We start from the raw sequence: 24274 nt of genomic DNA, 5'->3' as shown, positions 1-24274 counted from the left end.
TCTCGCCTTCCTATTAGCACATTTATTAAAGCATTTGGGGAAAGGCAGACAGGGAAAGGCAATGGGTAATTGCAGAAGGAAAGGGAAAAGGTGATAGAGTATTAAGACAGAAAGAAGTTATAGTGCATCTGTGGAGCGCTGGAGAAGGAGTCCGCAGTGGAGGCACCTGAGAGAGGTAAAGCCTCTCACACTGGGCAAACAAAGAGCTTCCATATCCACCGCTGCAGTTCCTCACTGCCCACTATACTCCATGGAGATGACCGTTGCAAGAGCAGAACTGGTAGAGCAGCCCAGAGCTCTTGAACGTCAGCAGCTCCCCCTTCCAGCCCACGTCTTAGAGCAAAGTCGCCTTCGGCTGGTGTTTCCGTGAAGAGACCAGGCAGTTAGTGGAGGCAAGCACAGCCCAACTCCAGCCCCACGTGGCTGTCCTTGCCCTCAAGATGATGATATCTGTGTCTATTTGATTGCAGAGCAGGTAGCTGAGAACAATGATGTCTCCGATGGGACATGGTTCACCAGCAGAGGTGGGAGATGTGTTGCTTCGTGGGCAGGGTGGACTACTACTGCATGAGGGACTAGAAGATGGCAGTTCGTGTGTCTAAAGCTTCCATCCCAGTCCAGTTAGAAGGAGGAGAGGCTACTCAGTTTTGGTGGCTCTGCAGAGAATATCTTGGTTCACTTTGAAATACAGGAAGATTTAATTAATTTGATTTTTTGCTTCTAGAGTATTTTTTGCCATTTTAAAAAATTCAATTCAACGTGGAAGCACAGTCTCCAACAAAAATACAACAAAATGTTTTGGCCATTGTGGTTAGCAGAAAACATTCCCTTTTTCAAGATTCCTTTTGTCCCTGTTTTTTGGGAGAGGGAAGTAAGTTTGGATGACTTCTGAAATGGCTTTTTTTTCGCACGTGTATGTGAACCTTCTGGTTGCCAGAAAGAATTATTTGCCCAATGATGTTACAGGTGTCTTTTTACCTCTCCTCCCAAGACACCTGCCCACTGCATCCTGCAGGAGCCCTCGGTGGAGTCCGAGCTGAAACGATGGATGCGTTTCGGGGAGTTCCCTGCTTCAGTCCTTGCTGTGTCAGCTCTGAGCACAGCCTGCCAAGATTCAAGCAAATATTCAAGAAAAGGTTGAGGTATTCACCGAGCTCAAACTATTGTACAAGAAATACCCTGAAGCGAAAACAAAGCTATGAGACACCATCACACAGAGTTGTTTCCCCCACCCCAGCAGGCACCATGCCGTACCAGACAAAATCCTCCAGATAGGATCCAGGCAGAGATGTTTGCTTAACACAGCAGCTCTTTGAAAAGGCAAATAAATGGACAGTGAAGCTACACAGACATGTCACTGTGCAGCGATTTCCGTTTAGCATTTACGTTTAGTGCCAGGAAACCCTGACTCATGAATATGAAATCAGAAAGAAAGGAAGAAAGCAGTTGTTCATTATTAGAGTTTTGAATTAGGCATGTGGTGCAAATTAACATTAAAAAAACCCACATAGATTAAAAAGAGAGAGGGGCTGTCTTTGAGGGTTCGGGAGGCTTGAAGACCCTAGCCCTGCAACTAGGGGATGTGCTTTTGTGGGACACTCTCTGCTTGCAGGCTTTGCCCGCAGGTGGTCGCTGCTGGAGAAGAACCCAGAAGCTCAGCGTTACCCATGGTGAAGGCTCTTGCTCACATAGAGGTGGGGGAAAGCAAATCTAGAATATTCTTGGAAATCCTTCAGATTTATACTGAGGCAATGGTGAGCAAAGGCAGGGAAGAAGAGCCACTTAATAGTTATCAAAAATAAGAGAAATACCCAAGAGCAGCCTCCAAGGGGAAGGAACAACCTCACACAGAAATCCCGAGGTTCAGAACAGAAAACTCTCATTAATTGAGACTCAGTGGGCTAAAAATGAAGGAGCCCTGATCCTTCTGCAGATGGGATGCCTGTCTCTGTCCTACACCTGCGCTCCAGAGCTGCAAATAGCCTGTGTGAGCCTGGTGCAAGCCTGGCTCCCTTTAACACAAGTTGTCTTTCTTCCAGCCGTGAAGGTGGGACCCCATCCTTATTTCTGCACCTATTTTCCTGTGTGAAAGATGAGTTTATTCTGCTCTGAGCCCTCAGGGCCAGGCTCCAGGGAGGGATGTGGGTCAGAAGAGCAGATGCTATTGCAGCAAGTATTTTTGATGGTACTGAGAAGGAATAAGCAAGTAGAGGTATTGCTGCAGGATGGCAAGGGTTTGATTTCCAAAGCAGCTCTTTGCATAGAACCCTGGGAGCAGCTCAAGGCAGCAAGGAAGCATGCCATCCCCGCTGTTGTCTTTGTCTGAAGCCACCCAGCTGTGCTGTATAAGTACCCCTTTATTTCCTTGCATCTTGATAATTCCAGCACCCTTAAAATATTATGAGAGCTTATCTATCAGCATGGGGCACAGCGGAGTGCATCAACAGCCAAACATTCGGCAGATATTCCAAGCCTGGAGCATGCGAGGTGCTGTAACAGAGACCACAGAGCAATCTGAGCAAGTGGTTGGGTGATGGTTTGGGTGGGCAAGGAGGTGTTGGGGGGACTGGGCCAAAATGCTCCTTACCCAAGTGTCCCCCTGCCACCTGTGCCCTTGGTGACAACACCTGATCGTGGCTGTTTCGCAGACCCAAGCTTTGCCCTGAGGCCAGGCTGTGGGAAGCTGCCTGGCAAGGCTCTTTTCCACCCTGCGTTGGCTATGACATCTTCAAAGAGTCGTTAGCAAGCAAGGCGAGCTTGATGTGAATAATTAAAATACCTGCTGTGCTTTTAAATAGTTCAGAGCCAGCCTTGGAGCTGCATGCGTGAGTGATTGCTGCTGTCTTTGGAAGAGACCTAAGGAAAGAGAAGGGAGGAGGGCTGATTTCCAATGGGAAAATAAGGGCTCGATGCTCCTTCTGGCAGGAGGAGGGATGGTGCTGGCAGCTCCCATAGGGATGTGGGCAGTCCCGACCCCTCTAGAGACTGACACAGCTCTCCTTGCTGATGAGCAGGCATTGCTTTTTGCAAAACTCTCCAAAATCTCCTCTCTGCCAAAGGTTTGAGAGGCAGCTGAGATCAGCACCAACTCTTTCAGCTACTCCATGGCTTTTGCACTGGTTCAGCTCTCTGAAACCGCAGGATGAGGATGCAGGCTAGGAGGATGGGGATAGGGACAGCACAGGAGCTTTGGGGACAGCACAGGAGCTTTGGGGACAGCAAGTCACTCCATCCGTGCAGGCAGTGTGGTACACCTTGCCTGAGCACGTACAGTCGGAGTTTGGGGAGGATGAGCTGTCTTTTCCAGAGATGCTGCTTCCCCAAGATATCAATTAGACACTGAAATGAAAACAGTTTCCACATGAACAGTTAACAAAGAGTTTTCCCGCAGTCTCTTGGTGACCGGACTCCCTCTGTTCCTGAAATGTTGTTGTTACCCCCAGCTGCCTCCAAATTTTTATCACAATAACCCTGAAGGGCGCCGTCCCCCACTGCTGAAGAGCTTCATGCAATGGGGAAGATATGAAACACCACGTTGGTGTCACTGCTGCTGGAGCATGGAGCTGGGAAGCTGTAAATCATCTCTTCTTGTGAACAAATGGGTTTCTAGGCAGGGGATGGAGGGAAAAATGACATTCCTCATGAGTTAGTTTCATATTGAATTAAACAATTGGTTGACCATAGATATCTAATTTTTTCTCTATATATTTTGTCGCGGAGAGCCTGGCCAATTCCAATTTGGGGTCACTGTGAACTGATTTTTTTCTTTTTTTTTGTTTCTCCATTTTTTTTACTTCAGCCAATGATCCAAAAAATCAGTTATTTTCACAGCGTTGCCATAAAATACCTACAGGGCAAGTGAAAGCAGAGTTTCTAGTAGAGACAGAGAAAAAAGTCTGTTTGGGGACTGGGGCATGGCATGGTGAGGAGGGAGAGGGAGTGTGCCGGCAGCTTTGTAGCAGTGTGTGGAAGGCATCCCAACATTTGATCCTTTCCCCAGTCCCATGTCAAAGTGGGAGCTGCCACCTGCCCCCCTTGCCCATGGCCCTTTGCCTGTGAAAGGCAAGGGCTCCCAAGCTGAAGATCAACAAATTAGTCTTCCTCTCCCTGTATTGCAGAATGCTATCCATCTAAAGATTTCCTTTAATTTAGAGCTGTGTAGAGTTTGAAAAGCCCTTCAAGTTCACTTGGGCTGATGAATTGGTAATTGAGTGTACCTGAATCTTGGTGCTGTCTTTGCCTCTCTGCATTTGTATCAGTCCATGTTTGTTTTCCCGAGCTGTAAATCACTCGGAGCTTGGAGAGGCTTTTATCAAATCCTGCTAGGAGCCAGGCGCTTTCCCTTTCACAAACACATTGCTAATGCCACGTGGAACCCACTGGCTTTGCTGCTCATTTGGAAACAATGAGGATGTTATTAAATGGAAAAAAAAAAAAAATTCCTTAGCAACAGTGGGAAGGAGGAGGAGCAGAACTGCTCGCGTCTCTCCGGTGCTTGCTTCTTTGGTCTAATATCTGTCCCATTGATCTCCTAATATGCTCTGCTTTGAAAGCCTGATTTATTGCCCTGTGGTCCCTTATCTCCCTGCGAGTCTCAGTCTGTTAGAGCACATGTTGTTCTTGGCTTCATTAGCAACCAGGCAGGTCAGCTGCTGGCCCTTGGTCCAGCCTCAGGTGAGCCACGTGCCACCTCCTGGACTGCAAACCATTGCCTTTTTCTCTGTAGGGCCAGTGCTGGGCATGGAGAGTTAAGCACACGGTTTAAGGCAGTCAGACTCTTTGTCATCCAGGTTCTCCACCGTGTCCTCAGTGTCTACCTCTCCGGTGGCCTCTGAAGATACTTAGCCCTCTCCATCAGCTGTAGAAGGACCACAGATGGCTCTGCTCCCATGTTACCCGTATCCATGGCTGATATTGAGTCCAATGAACGCGCTGTAATGCTGACAGGTTCTGCAAAAGAGAATTTCAAATGAGAGATGTTACAGTCCTTATTTGCAGTTCTTGGAGCTGCTCCGGCCCCTCACCCAATAGAGGAGCTGGAACAGCACCACGTGGCTGGCATAACCCATCAGGGCAGCCTAGGTTTTGAATATAGATTGTTTTCAATGAACTTTTACGGTGCTGTTTGCTCGAGGGAAAAAAATGGCAAGTTATTTCCATTAACAAAGCAATGTGAGAACTTTGCAATCTGTATGTGAACATTTCATGAGCGTAAAATGAGGTGAAGTTTGCCAAAGTGATTATTCATTACAAATTGTTCATTCAGCTCTAATTGCTTGGGTTTAGCTGTTGTTAGAAGGACTGTGTGACGCCTTTGTAGCACGCAGTTAAGGTCAGAAAAGTGTTGGTAGAAATTACTTCATGTTAAGTCAAGCTTTTCTTTGGGTGTAATGGTACTATACCTCCTTAGCTTAGCAAGAGAAGCAAATGATGCTGCCTGGCTCCTTGTTGTCACTGTGCTGCCCAGATAGGTAATGGAGAGCGAGTTGTGCCTTATTGACTCCCACTTTCTCTGTAGTGGGAATAATTAAATTCACCCGCAGAATCCTCATCTTCTCATGCATAGCAGCGTGCAACTTCCCTGCTTCTTAGCTAACTCGATTAGAGATTACGCATGCCGGGATCACTGATGAGAAAACGCAAGCTGGAAAGGATCAGATCCCAGGTAGTATTTGCAGGGCTTAAAACTTAGGAAAAGCATCACCTTTTTTGTTTCTAACCTGACAAACTGTCTGGAAACCCAGGGGAACAAACAACAGGGAGCCCCACTGTCTGCCTTTCGACAGCGTTTCCTGAAATGGAGCTACACTTTAAAGTCTCGCCAGTTCAGCCTTTCACTTTACAGAATATGTGGCCATCTCTAAAATACCAGGTTATTTTTTTCTTACCTCCATAATATTCTCATCCAACATTCGCTCTCCTGGAAATCACCAATCCAACATTCACCTACCTGCATTCAAATACCTGTCATTGTTCTTGCGCTACTGTCCTTCTCCTTCCAATTTAGAGATTATATTTCATAACTGACCTCCAACTACCTATTGCCTCCCTGTGACAATTCTCACCCTTGTCTACCTGATTGATTAGTCTATTATGCTCTCCGCTCTCCTGATGACTTACAGATTGCCAGGTACCTGTCGCAGGCGTGCTTTTGTTCTGTAATATTTATTCTTGGAGTTTTGCAACACCCTCCGGCTGCCATTCTCTCTCCCTGTTCACTGTCCTCCACCTGCCTCTCTTGTGAATGTCTAGTTTGGAAAAAGGAGAAGAAATCTTTTGCAGAAAAAATCCTGCCTGCTGTGAGTTCACACGTATGCTGGTTAAAAAACACTCTTAAGACGCTGTCATTTTCAATGGGGCTTTTTATTTTCTTTGCACCATTTGGAGGTAATAAAATGTCACCAGATCAGACTGCCATCGGTGACACGGCTTGAAAGGCATAAGTCAATGAAACAGCGACAAAGCAGGGAGCAATGTTGTGTTTAAAGATGCATGTAGGTACGAGGGTTCTGCCTCCACTGGGAAGAGGTCTGAGATGTGACCCAGATCCATCCATCTCCCTGCGCTTGTCAGAGGTTGTCCAGCTCTCTGATATTGTTCCAGGCTTGTCCCAGCTCTGTCCATCACTCTGACATTTAATTAACTGCCCTGTTCTCCTGGATCTTGCGCTGGGTTTGTGTTGTCTTTCTGAAATACCTCTTAGGTCACTTCTGAATATTGCTAACAGGAGGAATGATAAAATGGTTGTCACTAATATTGCTGTTATTGTTATTATGTTGATGATAATAAAACAGGACATTGAATATCACAAAGATGAGTACTGTTACGATCAGTGTCACTTCTTCCTGCTATACTGGTTGTCTCGCATCGCAGGTGAGCAGGAGCTTGGCAGCAATGGTGAGCAGAGAGAGCTCTGGCCAGTCAGGCATCCAAAAGTAAAAGAAAAATGGAAGAGGGGTTGGAAGTGACCAATGAGGACAATAAAATCACACGATTTAAAAACACATTTATGAGACCAATCCCCAAGTGTAAGGATGGTTACTAAGCTTATTATAATCTATCCACGCTGGGCGGCTGGTGCTGATGGTGGCAGTGGCTGCTCGCTCCTCCAGGTGCTTTGCATTGATGTCTTCTACCATCTGCCCTGTGCACACCCAGAGCTACCCATCTTCCCCACATCTCTTTCAGTCCTTGTCTGGCATTTGTCCCATTCTTCTCACTTCTGTCCCACGTCCCTTCCAGCATTTCTTACAAACCCTCCTCCACTGGCGGGTGGATTTCTTTTCCCTTTTAGTTACTGTGTGGAGCAGCTGATCTCGTTTGGACCTCCCCTTGGTCCTCTTCCCGTTCACATCTGGTCCCTGCGTCTCTGTGTCTGATCCACGACTTGAGTAGCTGTGCCGTCCCTGGCATGCCTTCACAATAATCAAGCCATCAATCAATCTTTTATATCCCCTGATGAAACTCCTTCTTATGTTTTCTTTCTTTTTTTTTCTCCTTGCAGTTCAAATACTGGGCTTGGTGACCATCTTTGCGAGATCCCGAATGCCGCACCCGGTGTGCCTCCCAGCCCCTGCAAACAACAACTAGGAGACCTTCATGTCTGGAGCGGGAACCAGCAGTGCAACACACAGGTGCAAAGGTAAGGGGGGAACTTGTGGACTGCATCTCCAGAGTGAGAGGAGTAGCTAACGTGAGCCAGCGAGCGGCTGGAGAGAGCCAGCGGGGATCACATGGATGGAGCGTGCCTCGCTGGGGAGGGTTCACGTGCCTGGAAGCCATCCCCAGGAGTGGATTGCAGAAGGGAGCCTCATGGAATTCATTTCCAAGAGGGAAGAGGCTGGTGCAGACAAGGACAGTGATCTAGAGCTGTATTCCTCACATTGCTGTTCTGGGGGTGACTTCTGCTGCGCCTCTTCTCCGAATGCTGGCCAAGCGTGAACCTCCCTGGGGAAACCCTGAGTGGCTGAACTGCTGAAAGGGTAGTAGCAGTGAAAGTTATCATGGTTATAATCTTTATTTTTCAAGATTGAATTCACATTCTTCTCTTGAGATTTAAAAATATCTCCGGTTAAGATTTAAGGAATATGGAAAAAAGTGCAATTTTTTCCCCAGACGAGAAATACAGTGTGTGCCTCCAAACCAACTGCTACAAAATTGTGTTTTACAAAGCAGAAGGGGAACATGAGGTTAATGTTTGTGATGTAAATTAGTTTTCTAAGACCAGTTTGCTGTGAGTTTCCTGTTGAAGCAACTAGCTGTGCTGGGCACTCAGAAATTTTCTCCCTCTTTCTCCTCTCCACCTTGACATTATGAAAAGGGTTTTCATCAGTCTGTTGAAAGAAAGAGATAACTTCTGTATGAAAGTGCACCGTTGAGTTTTTTGGGTAGTATATAATCTTTTTTTTTACACTGTTATTATTTAAAATATGCTTTTTAAGAGGACAAAAGGGAATAGTTTAATGGAAACAAATTTCTATAGCAAAATGTGCAGCTGGATAAAAAAAGATTATTTCTGTTATTGCTTGGATAGACAGGTGAATTTGGAATTTGAGTACAAAAGGTGTTAAAAGTGTGCTTAAACTTCCCTTCACTGCACTGTTGAGATTGAAAAGAGTAATTTTTGGAGAAAAACTTCTCTCCAAGCCTCCATTTCCAGCATTGTCAAGTCTATAGCAGTGGCCTTTTCCTACAGCTATTATCATGTTTTCACCTTTTCTTCTTCCGCCTCATTCTTCCTTTTTTGAAGAAAAGGTAGTGCTGGTGAAAGACGTGCAGGTCTGTGGGCTGGAGCTGCTCTGGAAGGGAGGAACAGCGGTGCTGGAGATGCACAGGCATCTCCGAAGGCCAGATGGGACCGAGAGAATACAGTCCCTGCCAGGAGGGGAGGAAAGATGGACAGTCTGGCCTGCAGGTAGTCATTTTGTAAACATCTACAAGTCTGCAGCTCTTAAGACCCCCATTCCAAAGTGACTTTTAACTAATTAGGAACCGAAGCATCATTGAAGATAAGCAGAGCTTAGGTGCTCAGTTCCCTCCAGGCAGACACAAATATCTGAGCAATGCAGACAGATAGACAATATTGTCTGTCCTGATGGATCCAGACCCAGAGCCAGGCAATGAATTACAAATATAAGTGCCAAAACAGCAGGCCTGGGCCACGAAGGATAAAAGACATTTGTGTTATTTGAGCTGATAAGCCCTGCATCTTGAAGGTGCTTGCATCAAAAGCTCCTGCAGGGTTTCCACAATTGAGCGTTATACTATCCAGCACTGAGCTACCAAAGATGTAAAATGGGACTTGTAGAGAAAGCTTCACGCTCATCACAAAGGAGCAGAATAAGAATTTGTTTTATGAACTATTAGGCTGAATAATTTGGGATTGGTCTATGTGGACACTGTGAGATATTGGTCCTCACAGAACAATGATTGCTGTTAATGTCTCCGCTCCCTGCCTTCTTCCTCCTTCATTTCCCCAATGTCTGCAAAGGCTGGGTCAAATGCTGCCCAGCTGGCATGAACAATATTTCTCTCTTTTTCGGTAATTATTGTACCTTCTTATTCATTTCTCAAAAGCCTTTTCACAAGCAAGAGGTGTTTTCAAGGGTTGCAGCATTTCATGTCAGTGTACGTTTTCATAGCTGTTCTCCTTGAAAGAGCTGGAAAGCTGATTTACTTTATTAGACCAAATGGAAGGAGCTTATGAAGGTAGGCAGCGCAGCATTGTACAGGCGGTCAGGGAGCTAAAGAGGAGTGTCCTCAGAGATGGCCACTGAATTTCTTGGAGAAGCTGAAAAGTAGGTGTTGCTGGTTAGTTTGGTGCTGTTCTTTTTTACGTTGTGTTGGCTCCCTTTCGAACAGCCCGTGCTGGGAACTTCTGCGTGGTCCCATCACTGGTATAGCCACGAAGGCTTAAGAGCAGTAATGGATGTAGGGAAGCGTAACATCTTTGGACTGGCAAGCCTGGAGGTAGCTGTGCTCATCTGGGGGGGCAGGGACACAGATGACTCTGGTGAAGGTCCATGTGATGGGGAACCCCAGCCAGCCTGTCCCTGGTAGAGGCAGGTAGCCGGCGACACTGGACTGCACAGACCCTTTTCCAAGTGGCTTCATGCAATGAGCAGATGACTAAAAACCATCTCCTGGGCAATTCATTTCATTCATCAATTAAATTGTTTGCCATGAACAGTTTGGCCCCATCCAGCTCCAGGATTTCAGCCTTGTAATTTTGCTGGCAGAGGACAACGCTGCCGTGTCCGTGAAATCTGCCTGCCAACTGCTTCCCCTGCTAAGCATTTTCTAGGCAAACGATCCCGAAAACCTTGCCAGCAGTCCCAGCTCTGTCCCTTTCAGGGCAAGCCACTCATTTAAACGTGAGCACCTTTAAATGACTCCATCTGCTAAGTGACGTTAGTAAAGAAAAGATTATAGCAGGAGTTATTGCCGTGTCCTCAGGTTATAACCCTTTTATAAAATGGGCTGGAAGAACAAGGGGACTGTGAGGAGCCAAAGCTCAAAACCACCTGGGTGACTGTCAGCTTGATTTATTTTCTTGCTCATTAGATAAATTAGAAAACTGGCAAAAGAAATTGTTGCCCACTCTCAGCTGCCTGGTAACCTGCAACGTGGCACAAAATGCTGGTCACGGGGAGATGCTGCTCCTTCCCACCTCCGGGAAGACACCCCTAGACACCCCAGCACTGGGACAGGAGGACAGGAACACGGGATGGAGCTTGGGTCTGCTGGTGTCACACAACTCCCTAGAGGTCCTGTTATCCTAAACCACCTCATTGACCCATCTGGCTGCCCGCTGGCAAACACTAGGGTTTTGCTTTTCTCTAATACTGTTGATTTTTGAATAGCAGCACTTTTCTAGGTGAAAACAGCGGCAGCAGTATTACTTCTGAACACTAGCTTTGACCTCAAAAATGTTTGTTGCCTTCATTTCACCAATCAGACAAACTGAAGCAAAATAACTCAGTTTGTGGTAATATCATTAGCCAGACCCTGCTGCCCTTCAGAGATGCTGGTCAACATTTTCTTTTTGGTATTCAGGTGACTTATGATCAATCTGCCTCCAGGAGCCGCCCCTTTTGCTCATGGACCAGGCTACTTTTTGTCTCTTGGAAAGATGGAGCTTAACGGTCAGACTTGCTTTAAATCCCTGGATAAAATTCACTATCCGGGCGGTCAGACTACAGTTACAGTGCTTTCTAGCCTAAAAAAACTCAATGAGAACTTCAAACTGCATAACCAAATATTAAATTTGGATCATTTAAGCCATCTTCAGTACGTTTAGCTGCGTCTGCTGCACTTCCATAGTATGAAATGAGGCCAGTGTTATACACATAGTATTCGCACACGAGGAAAAGCTTCCAGCCAGGATGAGCTATTAAGAAACTGCAATGCGTTTCTCAGCCAATGTGGAGGAATCCCAACTGCAAACAGATGCTGAAACCAGGAGAGAAACAGGACAGGGACCTCCCTGGGTGGAAGGACTCCTTGGGTGTTCCAGCACTGCTGTGCCTGTGGAAGGAGGTAGGGCAATACTTGCCCTGCAAACCATGATTGGAGCAGATTTTCTTGCTCTGCATGTCCCTTTTTGTGCCCATGGGACTTCTGCACTGCCTGCACAGGGTCCTTGTCATCGTATCTCAAGCAAGCATTGGAACACGCATGTCCCCATGGCTCAGCCCTCTGCCAATTGTGCACCCATGTGTGCAAACACTGCTGTGTGGCGCAGGATGGAGGAGATGGGGCTAATTCCTTCCTGAGGCTCCCAAGGAATCGGCTTATGGCCTGAAGCTCCGATTACTCTTATCTTACCCTGCATGGTGGTAGCCACATCCTCAAATTACCCCGCTTTTTTTCCAAATCTAGGACTCTCCTGACCAACGCAAGCAAATTCCAGCCCTGCTTTCAGCTTAAGCAGGTTTGAGGGGCTGCGAATCAGTGCAGACCCAAGGCTTGGGGGAAGGAGTTTGAACTCCAAATGCACTGCGGGAAGTGCCTGGGTGTGATGTCCGATCCCATCTGCCAGACCTGATGGAGTCCGGTGCAGAGCAGCACCGTCAGCCCCTTTGCTGCTGCCACGCTGGAGCTGAGTGCTCAGACTCACCTGCTGTGATCGTGGCAGATAACGTGCCTCTCAGACGGGGATAGGTGCTGTCAAATCATGGAGTGAAATGTTTGGCTGATGGGATTAAACTGTGAATCTGACCCTTCTGTGGCATGAGAGGCGGCACCACACGTTCCCACCTGCCGCCACTCCCCGTCTCCCATTGCTGCCCACCAAGCCCACCCTGCTTGGAGATTAAAGTGGGAAAATCAACGTCCTTCTCCCCCAACTCCTGCTGTGCCTCTCAGCCACTGATGTTAACACCGAAATGGTTGACGTTTGCTTTGAATGGATTTTAATAACTCCTTTGTAGGTCCGGTGTGCAGTTTGGAGACCTGGTGATGAGCAGTGCATTAGCGTCTGGATCAGCTCCCCATGCTGTGGATGCAGGGCCAGACCCCCTGGAGGAGCTGTAGCAGCTTCTGCTGATGCAACCCCTGGCACGGCACCCTGGCAGCTGCCTGGCTCCTGGAGAGCCACTGCTCCGGCACCTGCTGCCTCTAAGCGTCCTGCCACCAGTGGGTTGGCAAGGGGCTTGTGAGCTTCCCAGCACCAGGGATACTGGTCCAGGTGACCTCCTCCATGGGATGTTTTCCTCTCTGGGACAGGAGAGGGGCTGCTGTGGGTAGTGGGAACCCCTCAGTGCCATGAATGAGAGTGGCCTCAGCTCTTGCCACCACGTGGCATAAAACAGCAGCCTTGGTTTAGCAGAGCCCTGTGGATGGAATGGTAAATGAGATCATGCCTGGTCCAGCTGAGTCTCCGGACTAGTGTATGAAAATCTAGCAAGAAGATTAAAAGATGTCCTCAGGCAGAAGGGGGTATTTATTTCTTTCTTTGTGGCTAAGATGCGCGTGGCGTGGGAGTCACAGGGACGATGACCTCCGCTGAGCACCTGCACGTAGGCAATGCCGTGTCCTCATGGGAGCTGATCCTGGGGACAAGGCATTGGCCCGAAAAGCTTCTTCTGAGATGTGAGCAGACACATCCGGTTTTCTCTCCTGTGGCTGGGCTGTGAGCTCGGCGTCTTCACCACCAGCCCTGTAGCTCTTCAGCAAAGGGAAACCCCCACATTTTCCTTCTCTTTCAGAAGAAGGAAAGCTAAGAAAGATTGTCAGATGGTTCTCACTTCTTCTGGAAGATGAAGGGCCCAGAAACATGCTCTAAAATTACTTTTCCTCAATTAAAGGTCTAAAGATCTGGGCAAGTAATGCAGCCTTCTTGGCTGATCACCTATCAGCACCGCTTAGGTAAAGTGAGATAGTTTCTAACTGACATCAAATCCACATGTATTTCCAGCACGGAAACAAGAGTATCCACAGTGATATGGATGCTGGATCACAGCTGGGATGGGCCAGCGGCTTCTCCAAGTCAGGCTCAACAGGGGCTGTGAAGTCATCAGGCACTCTAAAGAACTGAGGACTGAAAACACACCTTAAAAAAAAGTCTGTGATAATGATTGAGTTATGTTTAAGAGGCTCATTTGTACTAAGTAAATGCAAATAGTTTACATGGAAAATATTTCCCATTAAGCTCATTTCCACATAAAATGCTAACAGATTGAGATTATGACTCTAATGATTATTTTTATTGCTGGTTTGCATTTAAATGGCATAAATTTTCCCCTACTGTTCTCTCTTTGGGTTAAATCAATAAAACCTATTAAGATGGTTTGTCTTCCTCTAAGATTCCTCCCTCTCTTCTTTCTGTCTCATCTCCACTGGTGCCCTTTTTATCCACCCACCACCAGAGATTTTTCAGAGCTGCCTCCACGATATTGGTGCTGAGGATTTGAAAATCCCCTTTGGCAAAACAGAATGAATCCGGTTTTGCTGAGATGGGAGACTACAGAACAACTCAAGTGCTGTTTCTTCTCAACTTGGGCCATATTGCGAAGAGATGTAGTTGAAGTCAGCTCTTCTCTCCTCTTAGCCTCTCCCCATCTCTTTTACCTGTATTCCTGTGCCTCTGCATCTATGGATGCTCCTGTGCTCCTTCGAGCAGTGGCTCTCTGAGCAGCTACTGGATTTCTGTTTGGAGAGGAGTTATCCTGGTATGTACACAGTAAAAGCCATTAAGACGCTGACCTTTAAATTGGGCTCCTTCCTGCTCGTGTAGGGAGGAGGTGGGTTGAGTGCCCAAATCTTATTCATTTTAATGACAAATCCTTCACATGGATGCTTTGAAATACTCGGCTTTAATGCAGTTCGCCTCCTTCTGCTGCAGCTTGGCTTTCCTGTGCCAGGGGATGTCTCCTTTTCCACTGCGTAGTGACAGACCCTATAGATTTGCTCCATTACTACTGTGCCCGGGTACCATTGTGTATGGGTTTATGAGCTTAGGGCAGCGCTAGTGTGGGGATCTCCATGCTCCTTAAATCAGTATCACTGACCTTTCTTTCCTCCATTACTCTCAGCATCACTTTTTTTGTAGCTTAATTTGCATAGGTTTCATGTCATCCATGTTTTTGCTTTGTCCCTGTTATCCTATTACCCTGGATAATCAAAGTCGGCTGTAATAGAAGCAGCAGAAACAATTTGCTTACCCTCCTATTACAAGATAGTCCCTCTACTAAGTCTGAGAATACCTGCAGTTCTGTGGTAATGCTAATTAACTGTGCATACATATAGAAAGTAAAGCAAACTGCATGGTGATCCTTTGGGATGGTGGGGATTAAAGAAAGATAAGATGTTATTCTCTTTCTCTGAGCTTCGGTGTCCCTACCCTCAATGGAAATAGCTTTGCATTTATAGAATAAAATGTAATACATGGTGTGGGGAGTCACTGACTCTGCAGGGAGGGGGGCTGGAAGGAGCGGGTTTCCCTGCTAGCAAACCCACTATGAAAGTAACGATCCTCCTTGATGTCTTTCTCTTTGTCTGTATTTGCAGAGAGGGGTAGAAAGACACAGTCTTTACCCCGTTCTTGTCCCCAAGCCTTGGAGCCTGGTGGTGCTGAGTGGGGTTGTGCGTAGGCACTGATTTCTTGGGGCTGCAATATCATACTGCTTGAAAAGCTTCTGTCCAACCTCAAGGGCTGATGGAAATAGTGGCTGTGAATATGAATGCCCCTTTCAATGATGGGTACCTGCTGTTGGCTGTTGCATCCATCAGGATGCTCCTACATACTTCCCTCATCTCGGGCAGCTGGCACAGTGGCAGTTTCAGAGCAGGCCCAAGTCCTGGTGAAATTAAGGAATACAGTAATGAGAGAAGGAAAATCATCAGGAGCTGGGAGATGCGGTGGCAGGATAGGTTGCTGCTACTGTCCCAGACACCTCTCTTCAATTATCACCGCATAGTGTCATGGGCTTAGGCTGACCACAGCCCATCCGTGAGAACATGTGGGGCAATCTGCTACCATTTGCATGGAACATCCTCTATAAAGTCTCACATGAGGCTCTCTCCTGAATGTCAGCCAAGTGAAGAGTGTCTTATGCAGCCAGGCATGCACAGAGGACTGTCGGGGCTTTCCATGCAGGAGAAATCCTCCTCAAGTCCACACACCAGCTCCTCTGCCAGTAGCATGGACAGATACCCTCAATGCGCCCTGATGGAACATCTTGGACTGGAGCTGGAGCCGTAAGCACAGGCACACTGTGTCCTCAGGTCTGGACCCTGCACTACTGCCACCCATGGGATGAAAGCTCCGGGAGGGTGGTTAGACAGCCCTAGCTCTCTTCCCACCTCTGAAATTGCGAGGAAGCTGTTATTACTCTGCGCTCCGATAATCACTGTACCTTTGATGCACTACTCATGTTTGAGATAGTACCCTGTCTCTCATCCTCCAGGTCTGTTGAGGAGCTTTAAGCAGTCATGACTCAGAGAGAGGCATCAGCAGAGAGAGTCTGCAGGTACGGCCAGCAGCTGTTTTGTGGAGGGTGTATAAATAATGGATATGCGCGTATACATGCATGACCTATGAGCTCAGGAATTTCCTTTCCTGAGTGGTACCATCTCCTTTAAAGCATCCCTGCATCATGCCATGGCTCTGGCCATGCCAGAGGGCTCAGATTATATAGATGTCCCGCACATCTGGCAGAGGTATGTGGAGACGGGCAATAATGGGGTTGATAATGGTGAGGGCTTGGTGCTGTAGGTCCCTCCTTGCCTGCTTGGAGCAATGTAGTAACTCTTTCTTTGTCACTGACACCTTCACTGCTTATTGCTTACCATCATTTCTGTGTGTAGTTTTGAGACTGTAGGCACCAAAGTGCCTTGCTCTGCTCACAAGCCGTATGATCAGTTAGATGCTTTGAAACTGTGCCCGTGGTATTCATCCTTTAAAGCAACCCAGGTGCAGGTTGTCGGTACAGGGAGCTGCGAAGGGCTTTTAAGGTGCTTGGGTGCTAGCCAAAGGGATTTGCTGGGGCAGTCAGGGCCCAACCGGCTGCACATCGAGGGGCAGAACGGAGCCGTGCTGTGCCTTGTGCTGCAAAGATGCAGGTGCATCATCCCAGCAGAGAGCTCAGTCCTGAAATACCTGAACCTCAGCAGAAGAAAAGAGGAGACTCAGATTTGAGTGCTGGCTGATGTCAGCCTTGAAATCAAGCTCTTTGTTGTATTGCCAGTCATCTGAGGCATTTTGGTTCTGCTCAGGCAGCGTAAGCTTTAATTGTAAGAAAGAGTGGGTTTAAAAATTAAAGTATGAGTTTGAGTCATAGGAAGGGATCCTTAAGATTGGAGATGGGATATCACTATGGACAGTTGGGAATTTCTTGTTGATTTTACATAGCTGAGGCTAGGGTAAACTTCCTATTAGCTTCTCTGGGAGAGTTCATAATGATTTGACCCTTAAAATTAAAGATCTGGAGCTAAGCAGCTGGGCTACTGACTCCAGCACAGCCTCCGCTGGTGGAGTTCAGGCAGCACACTGAAATAGTCAGCAGCTTCCGACAGCAATTGCACTCAGTGCTGTTCTTCAACATGACAACATTTAGGAAGGGGGGAGGAAAAAGCAAAGGTTGAATTCACAGGCTTTGTTTCTCTGCCGTTTGAAAGATACAACATTCTAGATTTTAATTGGCACCAAGTTCTCTAACTGGTACCGGGGGCAGTCCTGAAGATGCACACCTAGCCAGGCAGGCGGAGCGGCAGCCAAGGGGGGGGAAGGCTGTTTGAAGTGCTGGGTGCAGTACTCAGAAGTCTCCTCGCCAGCGTAGCACTGATCCAGGGGCAGAGGAGTGTTGCTTTATTTCTGATCATTAATGCAATGGTCTCTCCACTGGTTTCCTTCCACTGATCTTCTCTGTGCGCAGCCCAGGGGGAGCCACATATTGAGCAGTTTGTGCTGGAGATCACAGAGCAGAGATAATGAAGCTGTTTTCTTACCCTTTGCGTTTCCTGATGGTGTGGCTTAGCCTGGTCTCATGCCTCTGCCCAGCACTGGGCCTGGAGCCTGCAGGAGGCGGTGGGAGGCTGATGCTCTGCCAGACGGGCTGCATGCTCCTGTGGAGAGAAGCACGAGGAGCTCAGGCTGTGGTCACCCTCAGCTTAACCCCAATGCCTTGGTCAAATAGAAATCTCCAGTGCTGACATGCAAACCTGCTCTGGTCTGTGGAGTGCAGGAAGCTCTGGGAATGGAGAGGGTGCTGTGTGCATCTCTGGCAGCCGAGGGGTGGCTTTTGCTAGGGAAGCCTTGAGGGGTCAGGTCTCAACCACTGACCATCCCAACCCTCCGACAAGGGTCACGGGGAGACTGTAGTACCATGTGTGAATCCATGAAGCACAGGCTTATTTCAAGCACAGGCAGGGTGGGAAGCAGAAGAACCCACTTCAATAGCCACAATCGCCTTCTGTCCTAGTGGGGCTTGGGGTTTTCAAATTTCTTCTTGAGATCTGACAATAACAATTTTCCCGGCACCCTTTCCTTGTGCAAGGAGCAGGAAGGCTCTCTGAACAGCAGCTGCAGCTGATGATTTCATTAATGCTTAGAACAGGGTCCCACCTGCTCCTCTCTGCCTGTTCAGCATCACTCCCACTTTTTTAGTTGCATGCTTTCCTTGACCTCACCTCTACTTCCTGAGCTGGCTCATGGCTTTGCATCCTACGGGCTTCCTTGTCCCTCCATCTTTCCTGCTCATCTGTGATTTAACCCCAGGAAAGCACTCTTACGCGTGCCCTCTGCTCTGTGCTCATCGTGCTCCACACAAATACCTGCTTTGCCCCGGGAGCCTTTATCATTGCAACCAGCACAGTCTCAATAAGTCCTGTGCAAGACAAAAACCTCAGCAAAGCGTTGTCAGCCTGCCTATCTGAAGCCAGGCTGTAGCTATCAGTCCCAGAAGCCCAGTGGGGTGGATATAGTTATTGCTTAGAAGCTTTATATTTACCGTGACCTTTCTGACATTACAGTAAATGCATTTCAGAGCCTGAGAAGTGTAAAAATAAACTGCAAGGAAATCAAGACAGCTAATTAGCCAAAGGTTACTGCTGGGCTCGGTGACTGTCAGCCCTTTTGAAGTTCTCCTTCACACAGGCAGATATGTGTGCAGTGCTGCTGCTCCTTTGAATAAATGTCTTGGTTTCCAGAGTGGGTTCGTAGCTGGATGTGACTAAACACATGCGAGGCCTGTCACAGCAAGCCCGAGCAGGATGTTCACGTCCTTTAACCTTACACTTCTCCAGTGCTGAAGAGCATCTCATCTTGTGGAGTGACTGACCAGCACTGTGCTACCGCTCAGCACCTCACGAGCCAGGGTGAGCTGGGAGGTGGGGACAGGCCACAGAGCTGCCTTTCCACACAGTCAGCCGTCTGTCTTGGAGATGCTCTTACCTCTCTGGTGTCCCTGCCCTCTGCGCTGTGGTCATGGAAAAGGAGATTGCTGCTCTGCCAGCTCTGCCTGGGCTGCACCAGTCATCCAGGGTTTGGATGGTACCATTGGGGTGATGCTTCTTGGGGATGACGAGCCTGGGGAGTGGTGGGGCACACCCCCTAGAACATCATGGTCTTGCCCCGCTTGTCCGTCATTCCTCAGTATCTGCTGTTTTCCTGAGGATAAGCATCTTGTGTGGAATCACAGATACACCAGACACCACGAGAGGAAAGGATGAGGGGATCCTAGCTGGACTGAGCGGCAAGGTTTCCATGCCAAGAAGGGCTGAGCAGGTCATGCTGGAGGCCTCTGTGGACTAGATCATGGCACTGCGTTCAGAGGGATGTTTTGCTCATAGTTGGGGAGGAGAGCTCTAGAGCAGCAAAGGACTGCTGAGACTTTGGGTCTTGTCCCTCCAGCTCAGCCATCCGCCAGCGCTGAGCTGTGGGAACTTTCTTTTCCCGTGCTCTGAACTTCTCCGCACAGGGTCTGGGGAGAGTGTGGGCACAGCGCCCTTACGGGCAGCACCAGCATCATTCTTGCTGCCTACTCCTTCTCTTTTTGGGTTTTCCTCCTTGCCTTATTCTGCTTATTTGGAACTCCATTTCCCCATGGCAAGCCCTCTTACAGCTCCCTTTTCCTTCTCTGCAGGTTTCTTCTCTTTCCCCCTTTCTTCCTGCTGCTTCGCTCCCCTCTGCTTGCAGCTCATGCCGAGCATCATTTGTTTGCTCAGCATAGCTCCTCTTGGAACGTTAATTTGCCGCTCGTTTCTTTACAGACTTTACACCACGAGTTGGGGCTTTGTGTGCATGTGTGTGTGTGATTCAATTAAACAAAACACAATAAAATTAGGGAAAACAGAGAAAGACACAGACAGACAGCAATTCCCCACTCTCTGAGGACTAAGCCTGTCTGTCTATGAGCTCGGCCCCAGCACAGCTTGCTCATGTCACCACGTGGGTTTGCTTGTAGCAATGCTCTGGATCCTGTGCTTGGAGTTTCCATCCCTCTGCCGGGACCCTGGGATAGCAGCTACTTCTGCTCTGCTGTCAGGAACCGAGGCTGCTCCATCAGATGAAAGATGAACCTCGAAGGAGCTGGCTGCTCACTTCAAATAAGCCTTGAAATGCTGAGGCGTCTCCAAATGTTCAGCCTCCTCCATCCCTCCTTTGCACTGCACGGCTCAGTCCCTGCAGCCCTTGAGATCCTCCAAGCCTCCCCTTTTCCCTCCCCCAAGCCACCAACCTCCCTGCTCTCTGTTCTGCCATACCGACATCCCTTGTCACCCTCCTGGTACAGATTTCCCCCCTGCTAGGACCAAGCTTTCTCCCAAATCGCACATTTTCCTTGCAGTGCAGCTTGAAATATAGACTCGTTTCTTGTTGGCTGGTGGGCTCTCCTCCTGCTGCCCTTGCACCTCTCTGCCATGCCCTTCCTTCCCTCGCTGCCTTTCTACCTTATTTTCTTTTCCCATTTCCCTTCTAATCCATTCATACCGTGAACATTTGGTTTTTTTTAGCATCCTTTGCTCTCATTCGTCTCCCTGGCAGGTTTCTGTCCCCATGCGCGTGGGGGTGGGTGTCTGTCTCCCGGAGAGACTGTTTCTGCTCACTTGTCCCTGGCTGGTTCCCTCGCTCTGCAAATTTATTCTGTGAATCCAGCCTCTTTGCCTGGTGAGCTGCTTGGTTGTAAATCTGATGGCTAAAATGGGTCAGTGCGAGTGGAAGGAGGTGGTCCTGGGAAGGACAGAGGGAAAGTAGGCTCGAGAGGCCACCAATGCCAGATTACAGGGTGAGTGGGAGAGGAGAAGCTGAGGGCGATGTTCTTAAAAAGTGAAGATTGCAAGGGGTTTTAAAAATGCACGTGAAATGTGATTAATGAAATCCTGGCACTCAGTGCCCTCTCTTTAGCAAAACATAACAACAACAGAAGTGACAGCCCCCTTCCTGACAGCAGCCCTCACCGGGCAGAGCTCTCCTGGGGATGTGAAAGTCCGTCAGCTGTGTCATCTCCGCTGACTTCAATGTCCTTCTGAAATCCTGGAAGGGGCCTTGTGTTGCTGAAAGGGAAACATCCCGAGGAGGGCAGAACCTGCTTAATGCATCGGGGCTTGTGTTTGTATGTTGGGGCAATTGGCACTTGCCCAGATACCCACCAGCCACCCTCATGGTCTGCTCAAGGAAAGTCATAGAGACATGCTCTGTGCTTTGAGCCTCTGCCCTCTGTTCCTTCTGTGTAACATCAGAGCTCTTTCTTTCACGTTTGGAGGACTCCTTCTAGTACCAAGGGGCTGTCATTATCTCTGGCTGATCTGGTTTTTATTTAAGCAGCAGGAAATGGTGTTGCTCCCCATTCTCTGGGTCACAGCAACTGTGGTGGCTGTGAGACAGCACCATCCCTTACTCCTGTCTCTGGTGACTGCATGCCTGGCAGAGGCAGGACGTACATAATAGCATGTCCCGCCTTAGTCCTGGCTCCTGGCTTTCACAGATGGAGACTGTCCTGTCATTTAGTCAATGAGAGCCTCTTTGCTGAGCAAAGTCGAAAGATGGGGCCAACTTTCCTGGTGTGCAAGCCCAGCCCTGGAGAAAGGAAAGCAAGAAGCTGCCTTGTGCAGCAGAGAACCAAGGGACCATCCACCTTCTTCCTCAGCTTGACCGATGCTTGTATATGGGGACCCACGGTCCCCACACTTTTGTCCTTATGGACACATGTATCCACAGCACAGAAATAAATTTTTAACTGACAATGGTTGTGCGGTTTCCCGTGCACAGAGCCAGTGCACCTGGAGCCGTTCCCAGATGACTCTCCTCATGAATGCCCCTTTAGCAATTTTCTGAGGAACAGTCTCCATCTCCAGCATTAAAAACAGTCCCTTCCTCTTTGATTTAGGGATATTAATCCATGCCAGCAGGCGAGAGGCATGACATGTCTACTTAATATATTCATTATTAAATTGGTTTTGTTTCTTTCCTTTCTCTTCCACCTCCAAGGCTGTACCTTTCTTTATTTCCCTGTAACATTTGAACCTGCATGCTGCACTCAGAAAGACAAGTTCCAACACGGAGCAATTAGCATCACTTGGTAGGTCAACCTTACAAGTCCGTGCTTCCTTCCTAGAGGCCATTCTCAGACTTCAGAGAGAAGACCCTCTTAGCCCCATCTCCAAGGGTATGGCTGCTCCGGTGCTGTGCTCTGGGTAGCTGCTGGCGTGGCCAGGGCTGCGGGGTGCTATCAGTCCCACGTCACTTGTTCTGATCACAGCACAGGACAGGCCAACTGCATGAGCGTGCTGGCAGCCGTGCCTGAAACAGTGCCCAGGCAGGGGTCCAGCTAGCGTGGGTTTTTTCTGCTGTCGTTCAGATGCTGGCTCCAGATCCGTAATGGCTAACGCTGCCCAGCCCTCTGATTCCATGACCGAAACTCAGATAAAATAGGACTGGCTCCAGTCTCTCACCTGCTCAAGCCGTGTTCTTGGCTCTGGGCTGGTGGCCACCTTCACAGCATGTTACTGACTTCTGCAGTGCCGTGCTGTTCCCAAAGCACACGGCAGATTAGATTTAGCAGCCAGCGCTTGGCTCCTGTACTATGGCCTGTGAAGAGAGGAAAGATACATCTCACGACCTCATCATGGGGCTGCTTATGTTTTCCTTTCCCGTGTCTGTGCTCTCTGAGAACTGAGCCTGCTCTGCACCCTCTAGATAGCCGTTGGACTCCTTGTGGTGCCCAGGATGGTGTTCCTGCAGAGCATAAATCTCAGCCCACCACTCTTAAGTGCAACCTCCGCAGGGGCAGCCTGTCCCATCCCCATTCCCAGCTCCACCCAGGATAAGCCACTGGTTTCTTCAGACCTCCTGTCACCCTGCCATAAAACAGCAGTTTGAGTGCAAACAAACAGCAAAGAGCACAGCTAAAAAAAAATGACAGCATCTCTCTCTTTGCAGCCTGGCTTAGCTGAGCCTGCTCCGAAGTACCTCCCTCTCTCTTGCGCACAGCTGAAGGGATTGTCCTCACTTTGTACAGCCCACACGATTCTTCCTGTCCCCATCCCTGCCGCTGCTCTGGGCCTCCTGCAGCTCCCTGGGACAAAGATGAGGGGAAGCAGCAGGATGTTATCAACTTCAGGAGCTCAAGAGCAGCTTGAAAAATAGTTGTGTTCTTTTGGTAAAAATGAATCTGTCCCAGTGGTAATAAGGCTGCTTTTGTTCAGCAGGCTCTTAGCAGTGATTATTGTTGTTTTTCAATTTAAAAACCAGACGGTCTATTTATAATGTATAGTATGTGAGATCTTTGGGGTTTTTTTTAATGCCTTTAAAGTGTTTTCAGTTCCACTACTGACAGTCCATGGAAGCAGAGGGGGATCTGTCACCTACAGACCCCACGAGTGAAATGATAAAGCGAATCATAGTTATTTGAGCAAAGTTGCAGCAGTGCTTTGGGGAACCAGTGAAAGACGCCAGGTGGAAAAGTCCGGGGCTGTAGCTGGGAGGTGCTTTTGGTGGTGTTGGAAGGGTTCTGGACACAGGTGCAGAGTACTTGGAAGTATCTACAGTGACACCACTGTCGATCTTTTTCTCTCTTGTCCAAAGTGGAGGTTGATCAGAGCTGATGTCAGCACTATCCTCCATGCTCTTGGCACCCGGAGAAAAGCCAGACTCCGGTCTTTGGCCTGGCACTGGCTCCAAGTTGGCAAAAACTTCTTAAAAGTAGCTAATGCCCATGCTGAGGTGATGGTGAGAAGGACAGTGGGCCCAGAGTCCAGCAGAGCACTGCTGTAGGTTCTGGCCTGGGCTGGCAAGCTCTTACATAGATACTACAAGCATCTCTACATGCTTTGGGCATAGCCCAGTGTTGGTCTGGCATGGCCCCTTCCAGTCTAACAGCATGGATTCCTCTGGCATGCCAACCCTGAGTGCTAGCAGATCTTGCTTTAATTTTGTAATGCAAGGAATTTGGAGCATCCTGGCCAAGGATGGTTTAGCACAGAAATACAGTAAGATGCAATCACCAAACAGTTTGTCAAAGGCACTGCTTTGGGTGCTGTGCGGTGCTCCCACATAGGGCATGGGCTACTTTGGCATGTTGGTGCATTGCTTTCCATGCACGGTTCAGCATCACCACTAGGACTGAACAGGAGGGAAAATTCACATGTGCATGTGAATGACCCAGACCTTATTGGCCAACCTTCAGCTCACCTGTTGACCCAAGGCCAGATTGCCTTGAGTTCATGGCCAAGCAGGAGGCCACGGCTCTGCTGTTTCTGCCACGCTGAGGCTGCCATTTGTTCCCCTTCTTATTGTAGCTTATCTAACAGTGTTTCTGTCTCCATTTCCACACACAGC

General features: G+C 48.4%; 1 protein-coding gene across 6 annotated transcripts in view; it reads left to right on the top strand.

Annotated features, from left to right (window-relative positions):
* ELFN1 (extracellular leucine rich repeat and fibronectin type III domain containing 1) overlaps positions 1-24274 on the top strand; it is a 107356-nt gene that overhangs the window by 51476 nt on the left and 31606 nt on the right. For all 6 annotated transcript variants that reach the window (XM_054081058.1, XM_054081057.1, XM_054081061.1 and 3 more), the window contains one exon: positions 7505-7642. The gene's annotated coding sequence lies outside the window, so the exon portion shown is untranslated. The remainder of the gene's footprint in view (positions 1-7504; positions 7643-24274) is intronic.

The sequence above is a fragment of the Cuculus canorus genome, chromosome 15 (genome assembly GCF_017976375.1).
Source record: "Cuculus canorus isolate bCucCan1 chromosome 15, bCucCan1.pri, whole genome shotgun sequence".
Classification (NCBI taxonomy): domain Eukaryota; kingdom Metazoa; phylum Chordata; class Aves; order Cuculiformes; family Cuculidae; genus Cuculus; species Cuculus canorus.
This window is presented reverse-complemented; position numbering and strand designations above follow the sequence as displayed.